This window comes from Rhinolophus sinicus, linkage group LG01 (assembly GCF_036562045.2).
Source record: "Rhinolophus sinicus isolate RSC01 linkage group LG01, ASM3656204v1, whole genome shotgun sequence".
NCBI classification, from domain to species: Eukaryota; Metazoa; Chordata; class Mammalia; order Chiroptera; family Rhinolophidae; genus Rhinolophus; species Rhinolophus sinicus.
In genome coordinates this window covers 118,294,585-118,307,218 of record NC_133751.1, presented here as the reverse complement: position 1 = coordinate 118,307,218, position 12,634 = coordinate 118,294,585, and the positions used below count along the sequence as shown (strand labels likewise).

The window sequence follows — 12,634 nt, the reverse complement described above, 5'->3', positions numbered from 1 at the left end:
CAAACCTATATTGTAGAGACTCTGAAGTCATGTGCAATTTTCCTTCATTCAGCAAACACTGATTGAATGACTGTAGTGTGCTGGGCTCTGGGCAGGGCCGTAAAGGCGAGTGGTGAGCCACACCATGAAGGGCTGTGGTTACCAGCTCAGCAGACGGCACAGGATCGGGGCTCTTCTTGGGCTCAGAGTCACGTAGTGCCCATCATCAGCTCTCCGGACCATCAGACCAACCATCCAATTTCTCCACTTTGCCATCTGTGGGCACCCAGGTAGGTGAGAGAGCATCTTTCCCTGCCTCCCTTGGGATGGAACATGAGCACCTGAGAGGGTGTGTTGGCACACCGGCTACATGGCTTCTAGGATGTGTCTCCTAGCACTGTCATCACACAGGAGGCCTGGCAGAGCTGTGGGCACGCACATCCCTCCGTGAGATCAAAATGGAGAGCCCCCCTGAATCAAGTAGCCCCAGAACTGCTCGGTCTGGAGTCCAACTCTTTAGAATCTCTGACTCACAGCTGTGAAGTTTGGTTTTCTACACGGCCTTCTCTGCACCATCAAAAAAAGCATAGCAATTCATCACCTCTTTTTAATTGTCCTCCACTCCTGGCTGCAGGATTTTCTCCCAAGGAATGGATACCCATCCTGAAAGTTTTGATGTAGGAGCCAGGGAAAGACAAAAAAGTCACAACAGCTGTCTGGCCTGGCAAAGATTGTAAGATACACCCAGAATTCAAAGATGCCAAAATGTAAAACATGTCTTCTCAGAGTCCATCAAATATGGTAAAGCAAGGAAAGAGGGTGGGCGCCATCTTGAGGAGACCCGCTTGGCCGTGCTCAGTTCCTGTGCCCCTCTCCAGGTGGCTGACGGCTGTGCCAAGAGGCAGCAGTCTGGGAGAGCCTGGCGTCGGAAGGCAAGACCTGGAGCCTCCTGGCTAGGTGACCTTAATTGACCTTCCTGGGCCTCTGTTCCCTTGTCTGTGAAATGGAGCCAATAATATACAACTCATATGGTCATTGTGAGGCCTCAGTGAAAACATGTAGAACAAAATGTAAGCGCAGACACTGACCATATATGGAGAGCCTCTAACATACATGGTTGTAAGGTTGAGACATCAGACAGGCCTGGCCCTACCCTTCCTGGCAGTCTGTGTTCTTAATCCCTCTGCAGATAGCAAGAGAGCCACCTGCCCACCTTGTTGGGCTGTGAGGGTAGAATGAGGCGATGCTACCTGGAGGGAGAGGGCTCCCCCAGGCAGTAGCCATTGCTGTTCCTGTAGCTCCAGGGCACGTGCCCCCTTTCTCTGTCGCAGAGCCTCTCCGTCGGCTGTGTGAGTGGGCATGACTGTCACAGACTCCCTTCTCCAGGTAAGGCCATGGCACACCGAGGGGGCCTGCCCACTGCCCCCAGCTGGGCATCTTCCGTTTCTGGCCTCTCAATTGTTCCCAGTTCCTCCCAGCTTCTCAAACCTCTAGCTGATCAGCTCCATGAACCAAAGGAGCAAGGTCAGAGGCAGAAACAAAGACAAAACAGCTTAGCTGTCTTAAACCATCACATTCAAGCAAAGATGAGATATTAGGTCTGACAGAGAAGCAGTGAGTAGAGTGACCATCAGGGAAGTGCCGGGCTTTGGAGCCAAGCAGACAAGTGCTACCTGCGTGGCCTTGGGCATCCCCTCACCTCCCTGAGGCCCTGTTCCTTGGGGTTCCATGTGGCAGTGCCTGTCCTGACAGTAATGTGATGACCACAGTCTCCTCTGTGTAGGAACCTAGGGCTTCATCCCGGGCCCACTGCTCTTCTCTACACCAGCTCATGACTAGTTACCACTGGTGTATCTCCAGCCCGGCTTCTCCCTTGAACTCCAGATGCTTGCATCCACTTGTTACCATGACATCTATCCACAGGTCTCGTACCCATCGCTGTATCGGTGTGTCCAGAACTGAGCTTCTGACCACCTGAGGATGGGCCAGGTGCTATGGAGGCTTCCATGAGAGGAAGGGGCCCTGACCTCATAGGAAAGGAAACCTGAAATTATGGGGGTGGGAGGAGACTGCACAGGAACAGCTTACCCCCATCCATGAATGCTGAGCAGATAGGGTGATTCAGCTGGAGCTGAGGTCCTGCCTTGTCATGTTGCTAGTGTACCCCATCCCCTGATCATGCAGGGAGAGGCATCACTGCTTCCCTAGTGGGGTCAGCCCTGGCTCCGTGCTCGCATCCTGAGACTCTGGATTTCATCGCTAACACATCAACAAAGTGATCTCAGAACCGGCCGCAGTGTTGTGGGGAGGCCCAGAGCAGGGCCAGCCCCCCGTGGGCACTGCATGGCTTCTACTGCCTGGCATGTCATTTCTGAGCACCGGAGCCAGACCAGATTTTCAGGCCTCCCCTTCCTGACCCAATGGCACCACACACCCCAGCTGTACCCTCCTTTGATGCTATTATTTTTTCTTTATTAAAAAATTACAATAGTGAGATATTTTACGTGCTAAAAATCTATGGTAAAGAAACAAGAAAAGCGAAGTCACTCTTTAAGCTCTACCCCACTCCCCAGGGCTCCCTGCTGTTGGCAGTTGTAAATTTCTCTCCGGAGCGTTCTCTATGCAGGTGTGTGTATACATCTGGGTTACTGCACATATAGGACTTAAAAAATACAAATGGGACCCGGCCACTCCTGTGGCTTTGTGTCTTGCTTTTATTTTCACTTAATAAGTTGGGAGCATTTCTCAGTTCCAGAGTCTGGCTATTGGCTGAGTAGTTCTCCTTCGTGCAGCCACCACCTGTGGCAGAACGATGAAGTGGTGCCCCTCTTCCTGTGCTAGAGCAAACCACGAGGCATTGAGCATCTTAGGCATTTGGCAAAGATAGTCTCCTAAGAGTGGAATTTCTGGGTCACAAGGAGCATGCGTTTTGAATGTCGCTAAATCTGCCCAACTTGCCCTCCCACTGTCTGCAGGGACCACACCCATTCTACAAATGAGGCACGGGGACCCCTCACCAGTATAGCGTGAGCCCTCCTTTCGATTTCAACCCCCAGTGGGTTCTTGCTGATGACTGGTGAGCATCTATTCAGCTGTTCACTGGCCATGAGTGTTTCTTACTCTATGAATTACCCACTCTTGTCCTTTACCCATTTTTTTCTGCCGGGCTGTATGTGTCTTCCTGACTGGCTCATGAAATCTCATTATATGTTATGATATTAATTTGTTGTCTGTTGCACATGTTTTAAATATTTTCTCCCAGGCAGTCAAACATCTTTTAACTTTGTTTATCGTGTATTTGCCATGCATAAGCTTTTTATTTTTATGTAGTAAAATCTGTCAGGCTTTTCTTTTATAGCTTCTGGATTTCGTGTCTTGCTTAGGATAGCTTTCCCTCCTCCAAGATCATGAAAATATTCTCCTCTCCTCTCATCCAGTGGTTTTATAGCTTTGTTTTTCCCTTTTACAGCCTTGATCCATCTGAAATGTATTTTGCAGCATGACACTCCCTTTCTTGTGAAACCTGGTCTTGCCGTGGCATACACAGACACTCCAACTGTACCCATCCTCCATGCACTCATTTCTGCATTCGACCACGCCACAACTATAGTGTGAGCCTTTACTATGTGCCAAATACTGATAATACAGCAGAGAAGACCACGCATCTGCCCTCAGAAGGATGATGTTTGGTGGAGGAGATAGATAGCAAACAAATAAATACACAGATAATGCAATTTCAGGTATGATGGAGACAATTAAAATGGCATAAGGGGACAGAGGGTTAACACTGGTGATATTTTAAATAATGTGGTCCGGAAAGGCCTCTCTGAAAAGATGTCTGAAACCAGAGATGCCAATAGGTGAGGGGAGAGAGAGCCACGTGGCTGCCAGGGGAAGACTGCCGCTGACAGGGAACAGCAAGGGCAAAGGCCCTGAGGGGCGAATGTGCTTTGCTGGGTCAAGGGCCAGCAGGGTGGCCATGTGGCCTCAGGTAGGGCCTAGGGGAGGAATTGTGGGCCGGTCGGAAGCTGGGGCTGTGGAGGCCATGGGGGAGCAGCAGGCTTTATTCTGAGCATGGTTGGAAGTCTTTATGATGGGCCTGGTGCGTGAGGTGTGTGGGGAAGAGGTGGTGAGTGGGTGTGGGTGTGTGTCTCCTTCTTCTTTCTGCCTGTCTTTCAATGTGGGTGCAGTGGGGCCCATCCCACAGCTCACTCCTCACATTCATTCTCATCCGTGTGGTCTGCATCACCACCAGCATGCAATGGTGCCCTTGGCTTGGTTGTAGGCCCTCCATGTGCCTCTGAGAGTGACCCATGTTAACTCCAGCCCACACCCTGGTCTGAAGCCCCGTGTCCAGTGACCCCTGACCTCTGTCTCCCAGGTGCCCCCTCAGAGACTCACACATAACATGTCCCAATGTAAACTCTGTCACTCCCTCCCCCACTCTCTAGAGAAGGTGACAGAAATGGATGCTGGTTGCTGGACAGCTGCATAGGCCACACAGAGGGGCAGCAAGCATGCCACGGCCTGGACCAGGAGGAGGCTGGGCCGTAAGAGGCTGTTCCCTTGACTCGGGAGATTGCCAAGGGTCAGCCAGCTGGAGATGTCACTAACGACTTGCTGCAGTTGGGGAGGGAGTACAGAGCTGTCCCAGGATTCAGAGGGAGCCCTGAGCCAAACCAAGAGGCAGAGGGAGCTGGCAGGGCTGGCCCAGTCCTAGAGCCTGAGGGCAATCCCTGGGAGAGAGGCGGCAGGAAGACGGGCAAGGAGGATCCTTAGCAGGGACACAGGAGCACGAATGGCTGCCCAGGGAGGGGGCAGGAGGACTCATAAAAGTGGAAAAACAAGAAAAGTGACTCCATGACATCACTCACGACATGATGACTTCACCAAGGGTGTGGACCGTAAGTGGGTAGGGAGGGTCCTGTTCTCACCGATGCTGTGTGTGTATGCACACACACACGCAGCACACACGCACAGCACACACACATGTATGTACACACAGCACACACGCACAGCACGCACACGTGTATGCACACACGCACACACACAACACACACAGCACACACGCACAGCACACACGTGTGTATGCACACACAGCACACACACATGTATGCACACACACAGTACACACACACGCACAGCACACACGCACAGCACACACACGTGTATGCACACACGCACGCACACACATACAACACACACAGCACACATGCACAGCACACACGTGTGTATGCACACACAGCACACACACATGTATGCACACACAGTACACACACCCGCACAGCACACACGCACACACACCACACACATGCACAGCACGCACGTGTGTATGCACATACACCCACACAGTACACACCCAGCACAGTACACACGCACAAACCACACACACATGTACACACGCGCACACGTGTATGCACACACATCCACACAGTACACACACCAGCACAGCACACACGCACACACTCCGCACACATGCACACACACATACAACACACACAGCACACACGCACGCACACACACAGACATACACCAATGCTGTGGTGTGTCAACCCATATGTGCACACATCACGGACACATTAACAGAGAGACACACACGCACACACTACAGACACACACACCCCACAGACATGTACACATGCATACCACAGATGAAACACACACACCACAGACACTATACATATCCACAGACACACACACACACTGCACACTGCACACACATACACACTAATACTACATAGACCATGGATACACACACCACATATCTCACAAACACATACATACCACAGTTACCAAGGACACAACATACCATCCATACACACACACACACACACACACACCACCCAGACATATCCTCACAGACACATACAGACACAGACACCACTGACACACAGACCCCACCAGGGACACCCCAACCCCTGCCCTGGGTCGCTGCATGTCACTGGCTCCTCCAGGGTAGGAGACCCAGGGTTCCTCGGGGGCTCACGCTCACATATGAGGAAAACTGGGGCACCACCAAGGCAGTCTGGGCCGAGTTGCCCTTGCTGGTGCTAGAGCACAGGTCAGGCTGTCTGTGCCCAGGAGCTGAACAGCCTGGGGAGCCAGGCCTGCCTGTCTTTGGTGACAGCCACTCCCCTGATGCAGTGACTGTGGAAATGGGAGCTCTCAGCGTCCCTGCCTAGTTGGTGAGCAGGCAGCTGGAGGGTCTTTGAGCTGGTCCCCAACGGGTCAAACTCTACCTCTTCTGCCAGGACTGTCACGGTGCCTGAACACTCTCCACCCCACCCCACCCCACCTTCCATGTGCTTTCATGTGTTTTTCAGCCATGGTTCATTTTTGGAATCTAAGATGGGGGAGGATGGGGGTCATACATTAAAGCAGAGGAGGAAGGGAGGCAGGAAGAGGGAAATGGGGGAGGTTGGGGGTGCGGGTGGAGCCCGCTACCGAGTGCCAGACCCCGCAGCAGGCATACTGCACGGTCTTACCTTATTGTTACACTCTACCTATCCCATGAGAAAGCTATTGTCATTTTGATTTTGCAGGTCATAAAACTGAGGTCCAGGGTGGTTGTGTGGCCTGCTGGAGACCACACAGCTAACCGACCGCACTGGGACCCATCCATAGCCCTCTCTCTGCACTGCGTAATCCCTCTCGGGACAACAGCCGGACACCAGGCTAAGGAGCCAGCTGTCCCGAGCCTGCCATGTTCCCCCATCAGCGCAGCCATCCCACTGCAGGAGGCATCGCAGCCCTGTCCCACAGGCAAGCTCGCAGGGTCAGAGAAGGTGCTAATTTCCATAGGGTTTCCAGACAGGCCTCAGCCCTCACCTCTGTGCCCCTTTTCATTTCTTTATTAACTGTTTTCCTTAAGAAGAGCCAAACTAAAACCTCTTATAACTCACATTTATCAATCCTCGGGCCAGGGAGGGAAGAATGGGACCAGCAGCAGAGGAAAACAGGTTGTTAGGCCCTTCCTAGGGAACCTGGGCCAGGGGGTCATCTGGGGAAAGAGAGGCAGGCCAGGGACTCGAGGACCGAAAGCTGGAGCTCAGGATGACTGGGGCCTGGGCAGGCACAGCTGAGGCAGGAGGGGGATGTGGGTGCTGGAAAGTCCTGGGGTCAATACTCCTTAGTCATGCTTCCCATGGAGCGGCCGGGTGTGGGCTGTCCGCTGTCCCGAGACTGGTGCCGTCATTTTCCCCCATTAGGAGGGCCGCGTGGAGGGGAGAACTGAGGAGTGAGAGGACGGGCAAAACTCTAGCTTTGGCCAGACAGACTAGGGTGACAGGTATGGGAGAGGGAAGGGCGGTCAAGCAGAAAGGGCCCCAGCCCTGGACATCAGAAATCACAACCACAGTAATTATGAAAGTGGATGCCTCCAAATGTTGGTTGTCACCTGGTTCTCAGCCTACTGCTGTCTCCTGTCCTTCAGTGGTGTCCTTTGGAGCCTGAATGCAGACACACTTCTCTGTAGCTCTCTAGGACTAATTATGACCTCAGGCAGAAAAAGGATTTAAGGTGCTCCGGTCTAACATTCTGGAACTCAGAACCATCCGGCCATCGCCCCAGACCCCAGACCATGGTCCACAGGGCACAGGAGGCCAGCTCCCTGCCTCACGCTTCAGCGTCAACTCCACTGGGCCCCGCCGACTTCCCAGACACCCAGCCTTGAACACACCCCGTCCACCTCGGGTTTCAGTCTGGCTGCTTCTTCCCCCAGGGCTCCTGCCGCAGAAGTTTGCATGTCTGGCTCCCTCTCATCCTCCCGACTCTGCCCTTGGCCAGGCCCTCCCTAATACCCACCAACTGCTACATGCCACCCCCCACCCAGTAAACACAGGCTGTCATACCTCGTAGCACATATAATTAACCAAAAATATTAGTTAGTTTGCTAGCTAGTTGGTTAATTAGCTATTTAGCTCCTGGTTTATGTCCATACCCCCGCCCCTACCTGCTCCTAAGAACCTAGAGTTCAGGGACCTTGTTTGTCCTACTCAGCACTGATCTCTTTCTTGGCTCAACACAAAGGGGCGCAATGTTTTTGTTGAGTGAATGAATGAATCAATGAATGAATGAATGAGTGGTCTCACCCCCTGGAGCACCTACTGAATAAGTCAGGCACAGGGCCGCATGGATGCATAGAACAGGGTTCCCGTCCCCAGATGCTCCTGGTGCAGAGGTCTTCCCGTTGTGAGCCTGTCCCCACCTAGAACCTGTTCCTGATAATCAGCCTCGCCCTTGCTTACAAGTTGCCCCCTTGCACACCAGTCCTCACCCCTCCACATCTTAGTTCTGGTGGGGCCTCCCGCGTTAGAGTCACGGGAGCTCCCTCTGCATTCTCCTCACCCACTGAGCCTATTCCTGAGGCCATGACCCACTGGTTCTGAAGTCCTACTCTTCCCTGGCTAAAGGAGACCCTGTGTGACACCAACCTTAGGTTGAATAGCAGGGAAAGAGGCAGACTAGACTCCCCTGAGCCAGCAGAGGTGGTGGTGCCCTCGTCCCCCAGGAAGTTGAGCAACAGCTGCAAGGCCCCTGGAGGGAAGAAGGTCACAGTGGGAGCCACCTATGGAGAGACGATCCTCACCTGAGCAGGGGATGAGCAGGAGGCCCTCCAGCCCTCCTCCCCAGGCAATGTAGCCCCAACACTTTGGCAGCTTTAGTTTTTTCACAGAGTATGAGGCTACATGACTCCAATCTCTGGGGCTCACAAAGAGGTCAAAAGGGACATCATATGGAGACAGGGACTCAAAGAGTAAGGATGCTTCTACTGCAAGGGATAGAAAACCCAACCAAACATGACATTGAAAAAAATTTCACGTAACAAGAAATCTTGAGGAAGAGCAGTACCAGGGCTTCATTAATTTAGCGATTCAGTGATATCCTCATGGACCCAAGTCCCTTCTGTGTTTCAGGTCGGCTCCTCAGCGTGTTAGCTTTGTGTTCAGATGAGCTCCTTTCATGGTTGCAAGCTGGCTGCCAATGTTCCAGGCATTATGCACAAACACGGCACCACTGAGGGAGAGAGAACACACGCCCCTGGCCTCTGTGTCTCTTTTATCCAGTGGGAAATCTTTCCCAAAGTTCCTTCCCCAGCTCATTTCCCCTCACATCCTATTGGCTACAATTGTGTCACGAGCCTGCTTCAAAACCAATCACTGACAAGGAGCTTAGAATTACCATGTTTGGCTTAGAATAGTCAGGATTTACCTTGAAACCCTGGGTGGAGTGAGTGTGGCCACCCACCAATCCAAGTCTTAGCAGTGAGGAAGAGGACCACGGGGAAGGGAGTAACCTGCAGGGCAGAAAGCACAAGGAAAGGCCTGCAGAGCCTCGGTGTCCCAGGACCTACAGGCCCCAGGCTCGCTGGGTCTGAGGAAGACTGGAGATCCAGCCCTCGTTTAGGCCATAGGGTTACACAGCAACACACACCTGGGACAGCACTGGGCTTTTGAACACTGCTGAGTGGGAACCCCAGGGCTGCAAACTGCCAGCCAAGGGAGCTTGTGACTCCGGGGTCAGACAGACCGGACACCTCTGTCGTTGGGCTGATGTTATCCAGAGTGGAGCGCGGTGCCTGCTCCTTGGTTGAGGCTCCACAAACATGTGTTAGAGAGCCCACAGGAGGAAATAAATCCCAGCTGACGGGGTTTGCCTTGCTCAGAAGCTAGGGCCTCCGCCTCTCCGGACACGCCCAGCCCAAGCAGCTGTGGGCCTCTCCCATGCTCCCAGTAAAGTCAGGAGCGTCCTGGATGGTCAGTGAGGGAAAAGCCCCACCCTCTGGGATAGCATCCACTTCCTGCCAAGGAATTGTCAAGGCGTTTTACGGGCTTCCCTGCGACTCCCAAGGCCTTACCCCGCCACGAGGAAAGGCTGCATGGGAAGAGGTGGAGACAGCGCCCCCACCCCCACCCCAGAGTCCTATCTCCCCACATCATTAGCTGCTGTTGATGGAAAGTCAAATGACCCTTGAGTGGAAGGTGGTGTGTAGAGGAATTTATTTGCTTTTAGAGCCAGTTTTCCCCCATCTCGTCATCTGCGCTTAGCTCATGGCTGAAACTGGGTTGGTTCTTTCCCATTCCTGGCTGCCGTTTCCTTTGATTTTTAAGAGGAGCCCAGGAAGACAGTAGAACGGTCCCCAGACAGGCGATGAATACTGCAGCCTTTAGAGTTTTCAGGGTCAACAGGCAGAGGAGCTGGGGAAAGCTGGAAGCCAAAGATCTTTTTAACTTTAAAATCTGTTTCTCATCTATGAGCTCATTTGGTTTGCTTCACAGCCTATAAGTCAGTCAACCCAGTGATTTTTATGTCCATTTGCCAGATGAGAAAACTGAGTGACTTGCCCAAGGTCCCACTTGCGTGAATGATTGAAACAAGATTGGAATCCTCCAAGCCCTGGGCTGTTTGACTGCACTATTCATGATGCTTCCATGGGCGAGAAGGCCCTGCACTGGGAGGTCATCCCTTCTACTCTGGCCCCCAAACAAATGCTCCATTGTAGTGAGACTCTTTCCCAAGGCACCAGGCTGTCCCCTCAGGTGGCTGAAGCTTCACCAACAAAGCTGGCTGATGTACTCTTAGTTGCGATGCAATGCTTTGAATTTAGCTGCCAATGCCATGTTTGAAACATGACTGTAGGTGGTTTTTAGCAATATATGAGGTCTGACAATTAAGTTCCCAAACTTGTTGCAATGATGTTGCTAATATTTTTTGATATCAGAGGGATTATTCGTTATGAATTTGTACCAACTGGCAAACAGTTAACCAAGTTTACTCCTTGGAAGTGCTGGAAAGGCCACGTGAAAAAGTTAGACGACATGAATTTTTCGCCAACAGTGCATGGCTCTTGCATCACGACAATGCACCAGCTCACACGGCACTGTCTGTGAGGGAGTTTTTAGCCAGTAAACAAATAACTGTATTGGAACACCCTCCCTACTCACCTGATCTGACCCCCAATTATTTCTTTCTTTACCCAAAGATAAAGGAAATACTGAAAGGAAGATATTTTGATGGCATTCAGGACATCAAGGGTAATATGATGAGAGCTCTGATGCCATTCCAGGAAAAGAGTTCCAAAATTGCTTTGAAGGGTGAACTAGGCACCAGCATTGGTGCATAGCTTCCCAAGGGGAGCACTTCAAAGTTGACTGTAGTGATATTCAGCAATGAGGTATGTAGCACTTTTTCAGGGTGAGTTCACAAACTTCATTGTTTGATCTTATATTTGCAGAGGATTAGCAGAGGTGAGGGTCTCCGGTGCCTGGCAGAGATGCCTAAACCTCCTCTTGTCAAAGGCAGGACTCAGCCCACTAGCTCCATCAACAGAAAGGGCACAAAATTTACCTCTCTGGGCCACCCAGAGCCACAAGACGCCCAAGCTACACTTGTGTAGCTGAATCCCTGAAGGACATGTGCTTCCTTTGGCCAGGTAAGGCACGACCCAGTTCCAGGTATGCTTAGTATCTAATTGCTAGGGGATACCGCAATCCCTGCTGGCGCCTGAGTCACAAGAACACACCTGGCTTTGTCTCCACCATCAGCGCACGCCCTGCCCTTCTGGACCCAGGAGAAGGATGAGCCTGTGGCTTGCCTCTTGCTCAGGTGCCTTTTCCTTCCCCACTGGGTCCATTAAAGCTGCCCCATGCTTTACTCCAATCCCTAAGTCCTTGACTCTGGGTAAAAGCCATTATTCCAAAGGGACAAATCCTGCTTCCAGTTCACTCCACCGTGCTTAGGGCTGGGCTAACAGGGAAGGGACACTGGGTGTCAGCCCTCAAGAACCTCAGTCTCTGTCAATGCCAAGCCCCACCTCTCCCCACTTTTAAGGTCCAGCCAAAGCCTATTCTCATTCCTATCCTGAGCCTCCTCTGATGACCATCACCCTCCCTTCTAGACCATCTTGGACCACCTAGGGATTTTAATTCCCACCCATATGCAGATGAACCCGGACATGCAGCTCCAGATGTGGCTTCTCCTGACCTTTAGCCCTATATGCAGGTGCCAACTGGAAGTCTCACCTGGCTCAGGCCACAACACCATGTCCATGGTCCACTCCTCAACCTGCTTCTCCACCCGTCTCTTTTCATCTGGGAGTCATCTGTGACCCTCCAGACCCTGTACCCAATAACCATATCCTGTCCCTTCTCTCTGTCCCAGCTGCCACCCTCCTGAAGTGGGGGTGGGCGTGGGGTGTTGATATTCCAGCCTCACTCAGCCTTTCTCCCTTCCTAATCTGACTTTCCCCAGGAGGAAAGATCATTCTAGATGCAAACCGTGTCATGTTGAAATAGTCTGCTTTGTCTCCAAGACAAAGTCCAGACCCTGGCAGGCTTAGAAGTGTCATCTCCCCTGGCTGACCTATGTCCCCTGCTTCTTTGTTCACGATTGCCCAATGCTTGCACTTCACCTTTATAACACCAACCTGCTCATACCTATAACCTCACCCATGCTGCTGTCTTCCTCCTCACACCTCAGCTCTGCCGTTCCCTGTGGCTCCCTTTTCTTCTGTCCCTGCTTCCCTCTGCCTTTTAACTCAGCCGAGACCTTGCCTGTAAGAAATGTTCCCGGATTACCCCCAGCCTGGGTCCTGTGTGTCACCTCTCTGCTTGTCCTCATGACACCACCTCCTCTGCGTCTGTTCCCATGTCTGCCC

The 12,634-nt window shown here is 52.2% G+C and overlaps 1 long non-coding RNA gene across 1 annotated transcript in view; it reads right to left on the bottom strand.

Annotated features, from left to right (window-relative positions):
• The window catches only part of LOC141567233 (uncharacterized), a 51,636-nt gene that overhangs the window by 22,836 nt on the left and 16,166 nt on the right, over positions 1-12,634 (bottom strand). The window lies entirely within an intron of this gene.